This window comes from Pseudophryne corroboree, chromosome 3 (assembly GCF_028390025.1).
Source record: "Pseudophryne corroboree isolate aPseCor3 chromosome 3, aPseCor3.hap2, whole genome shotgun sequence".
Lineage (NCBI taxonomy): Eukaryota > Metazoa > Chordata > Amphibia > Anura > Myobatrachidae > Pseudophryne > Pseudophryne corroboree.
This window is the reverse complement of record NC_086446.1, coordinates 760,887,427-760,892,160: the sequence shown is the minus strand read 5'-3', so window position 1 is coordinate 760,892,160 and position 4,734 is coordinate 760,887,427. Positions and strand designations below refer to the sequence as shown.

Sequence of the window (4,734 nt, the reverse complement as noted above, 5' to 3'; positions counted from 1 at the left end):
TTACCATCTACCCACCACATTCTAATCTTAAACTTTATCCCCTTATCCTTCTTTTCTCTCCATCTGGCTAACATTCAGTGGACTCTCATCCCCGATCCAGGGTACACGGCGCCACTAAGTGACGGCCGTTTTTACCCTGCCTAACAAGGAAAGTAGATCCACGCACTACTTATCCCATCTTTTCTGTTATTCTTTATTTTCATATATAGGTGCACTCTCATTGGTAGATATCCTCCCTACTATCATACCACGCTGCTCACGCCCGATCTCGTCCGATCTTGGAAGCTAAACAGCGTTGGGCTGGGACAGTACCGGGAGGGGAGACTCCCTGGGAATACCCGGTGTTGTAGGGTAGGAACTATTCCCCTTCTTCAGAAGGGTGGACACCAACAGCAGTATCACCACTAATCCATTTTTTCTTGCTCTTTGTCTAAAAAATGTTCCCTATTAGGATATCCTGACACACATTCTGCATGCATGGCTGGTGGTACCAGTGGTAATCAGTAAAGTGCATAGTAATTGACCGAATTTAGTGGTCTTTCTATGATATAACGTATACACTGACCTCCCCCTTTTGGGTCCCATTAATACAGATTATCTGTACTGGTCAGAAAGAAACGGGTGCCAGACTAATCAGTGTCTGCAATCCTTCTAAATCTTTCTTTCAAGATTTATTGACCAGAACATTTTTTAACTTTTTATTATTGTTTTGTACACTTAAAAATTATTTTTTTATTTGTTGGATCATAGATGGGTATTTTGTTTTAATTCAATAACTAATAAAAATTAAGTCTTAACGTTATTCCTCCCTATTTGAAAATCTTTTCTTCCCCTTACAAAGAGTGCGCCCACACAAGAGCTTTCTCTTTTCTCCCATTGTTAGTACTTGTACTTTCTAGCTCTGGGCGCACCACCAATAAGGACAATCATCGAAAGATTATATTTTTCTTTCTTTCAGTTCAACTGTCCAGCTTTGGTTTTTTCTATATCAATAACAATTTAGCATATACCGGTGCCCAGTCGCCCCTTTTCTTGTCAAGTATACTATCCATCTAGATTCTATACCTGTGGTGCATTTTAGTTTTGGAGTTTGCTGACACAGTGACCACCAGTATGCTATATATAGCAGTACGGTACAGAAGGCCACTGCTGTACCTACCTCTGTGTCGTCATTAAGTATACTATCCATCTACATTCTATACTTGTGGTGCATTTTAGTTTTGCAGTTTGCTTGCACAGTGACCACCAGTATACTATATATAGCAGTACGGTACGGAAGGCCACTGCTGTACCTACCTCTGTGTCGTCATTAAGTATACTATCCATCTACATTCAATGCCTGTGGTGCATTTTAGTTGTGCGCAGTATATATAGTAGTAGGCCATTGCTATTGATACTGGCATATAATTCCACACATTAAAAAATGGAGAACAAAAATGTGGAGGGTAAAATAGGGAAAGATCAAGATCCACTTCCACCTCGTGCTGAAGCTGCTGCCACTAGTCATGGCTGAGACAATGAAATGCCTTCAACGTCGTCTACCAAGGCCGATGCCCAATGTCATAGTAGAGAGCATTTTTTGAAGTTCCATCCTGCTTGACACTGCAGTGCCACTCCTAGATGGGCCAAGTGTTTGTGTCGGCCACTTGTGTCGCTTAGCTTAGTCACACAGCGACCTTGGTGCGCCTCTATTTTTCTTTGCATCATGTGCTGTTTGGGGACTATTTTTTTGAAGTGCCATCCTGCCTGACACTGCAGTGCCACTCCTAGATGGGCCAGGTGTTTGTGTCGGCCACTTGGGTCGCTTAGCTTAGTCACACAGCGACCTTGGTGCGCCTCTTTTTTATTTGCATCATGTGCTGTTTGGGGACTATTTTTTTGAAGTGCCATCCTGTCTGACACTGCAGTGCCACTCCTAGATGGGCCAGGTGTTTGTGTCGGCCACTTGTGTCGCTTATCTTAGTCACACAGCGACCTTGGTGCGCCTCTTTCTTTGCATCATGTGCTGTTTGGGGACTATTTTTTTGAAGTGCCATCCTGTCTGACACTGCAGTGCCACTCTTAGATGGGCCAGGTGTTTGTGTCGGCCACTTGGGTCGCTTAGCTTAGTCACACAGCGACCTCGGTGCAAATTTTAGGACTAAAAATAATATTGTGAGATGTGAGGTGTTCAAAATAGACTGAAAATGCGTGGAAGTTATGGTTATTGAGGTTATTAATACTATGGGATCAAAATGACCCCCAAATTCTATGATTTAAGCAGTTTTTTAGGGTTTTTAAAAAAAAACACCCGAATCCAAAACACACCCGAATCCGACAAAAAAATTTCGGTGAGGTTTTGCCAAAACGCGTCCGAATCCAAAACACGGCCGCGGAACCGAATCCAAAACCAAAACACAAAACCCGAAAAATGTCCGGTGCACATCACTTAATTCTAAGGTGTATGCAGTTCCAGGTGATTCTGAGTTGTATGCAGTTCCAGGTGATTCTGAGTCAGACAGATCTTGGCTGGATCTCTCCATAAAATAGGTGTTTCTGGGTGGCTACATTACAGATGCACACAAGAGATCCTTCATGTGGGAATATCATGGGAGTGCCATATACATATAGCCAGAGTTCTGTGCTATTCTGACACCCATATACAGTGATGGGACACCTATTTCCATTGGATGTACTGGACCCAGCATTGGAGGTGCTACTGTCGATACTAATGATCGTGGCTGTGGATGGAATAACAGTGTGTAATGGTCCTTTACACTTGTAGCCGTACGGAAACTCACATTAATATAAGGCAGTAAATCTGGGCACCGCTGCCTTCCCTACTTACATCTACTTTGTTTGCACCATGTGAGGCAGAATATGCCCATTGTTACCTGTAGAGTTGGAAACAATGGCCCTCATTCCGAGTCGTTCGCTCGGTAAATTTCATCGCATCACAGCGATTTTCCGCTTGCGCAATGTCCGCACTGCGACTGCGCCAAGTAAATTTGCTATGAAGTTAGGAATTTTACTCACAGCTTTTTCATCACTCAGGCGATCGTAGTGTGATTGACAGGAAATGGGTGTTACTGGGCGGAAACAGGCCGTTTTAGGGGCGTGTGGGAAAAAAACTCTACCGTTCGCAGGAGTGGCTGGAGAAACGGGGGAGTGTCTGGGCGAACGCTGGGTGTGTTTGTGACGTCAAACCAGGAACAACAAGCACTGAACTGATCGCAGATGCCGAGTAAGTCTGAAGCTACTCTGAAACTGCTAAGAGGTGTGCTAATCGCAATATTGCGAATACATCGTTCGCAATTTTAAGATGCTAAGATTCACTCCCAGTAGGCGGCGGCTTAGCGTGAGCAACTCTGCTAAAATCGCCTTGCGAGCGAACAACTCGGAATGACCTCCATAGGGGGTAATTCCAAGTTGATCGCAGCAGGATTTTTGATAGCAATTGGGCAAAACCATGTGCACTGCAGGGGAGGCAGATATAACATGTGCAGAGAGAGTGAGATTTGGGTGGGGTGTGTTCAATCTGCAATCTAATTTGCAGTGTAAAAATAAAGCAGCCAGTATTTACCCGGCACAGAAATAAAATAACCCACCCAAATCTAACTCTTTCTGCACATGTTATATCTGCTTCCCCTGCAGTGCACATGGTTTTGCCCAATTGCTATCAAAAATCCTGCTGCGATCAACTTGGAATTACCCCCATAATGGTTTCCTTTATCCCAGATTCCACTGTGTACTTTTTTAAATATTTCAAATAGCTGCCATTGTTCTTTGTGAGGTGTGGGACAGTCCCACCTGCACCAATTTCCGTGTTACCAAAATATATTGTGAAATCTCTTACTCAGATCCACCTAAGGCAATGTTTAGATGACCTGTTTCTTCCTTCATCAACAATAGCATAACATCACTGATGCAACCCTGTTATGTTTAGTTGTGTACATGTACAGTAGCTACTTACTCATCCTTTACGTCCTCTAGCAAGCAGGGATTTGGTGCCCACCGCTGCTCTTGCTGCTAGGGACTGCATGACTAGCTGGAGACAAAGCAACAGACCCTCGCCTCCAAAGCCCTAAGTGATTGCCTCTACTGCTACATGCCTGATCCTGAGTCAGGTGCTTCCACGAAGAAGAGTAGCCTACTTACTTCCTTATGGAAATGGGAGAATCTGTCTAGTTCTGCAACCCTAGGGCTGCAAACAGACCAAAACTACCAGAGGGGAGACGGAGAACAAAAAACAGAAAACTGTACCCACAACAATTTTTAATATTGGCTGGCGTCTGCTGGAACGGTAAGCTCAACAGCATATATCATAGCTGCATAGCAAGACAGAGCAATCAGCAGGCCCCCCTTGGTGTATCGCCCTCTCTCAGGACTTCCATTGGTTAGTTGACACAGAAGTCTGCCAACCGATAATGAGCCATGTAACTGCATGTGGAAGCCTATCCCACCCACTACATTTAAGCCTGTAGACGCAAACATCATCATTTCTACCTTGACTTGTACCCTCCCCATGCTGGGTGTATAAGATACATCTGAAACAGGCATCGATTTCAGTTACACAGTTCAGTCAGTTCTTATGGTCGCCGCCCAGTTACTGCCTGTGGCATATCTAAAATGGGTACGCTGGGTGTGAGGTGCACACAGGCCCCAGCATCCAGGGAAGCCCATACTGTACACCCTGCACCATTATATAGTTATACTTACCCTTCCCCTGTCTCCAGAGTCCCGCGGCGGCTGGCA

At 44.6% G+C, this 4,734-nt stretch overlaps 1 pseudogene; it reads left to right on the top strand.

Moving 5' to 3' along the window:
- Positions 1 to 234: 234 nt before the first annotated feature.
- Positions 235 to 353, top strand: LOC134892883 (5S ribosomal RNA; annotated as a pseudogene).
- The last annotated feature ends 4,381 nt before the right edge of the window (positions 354 to 4,734 follow it).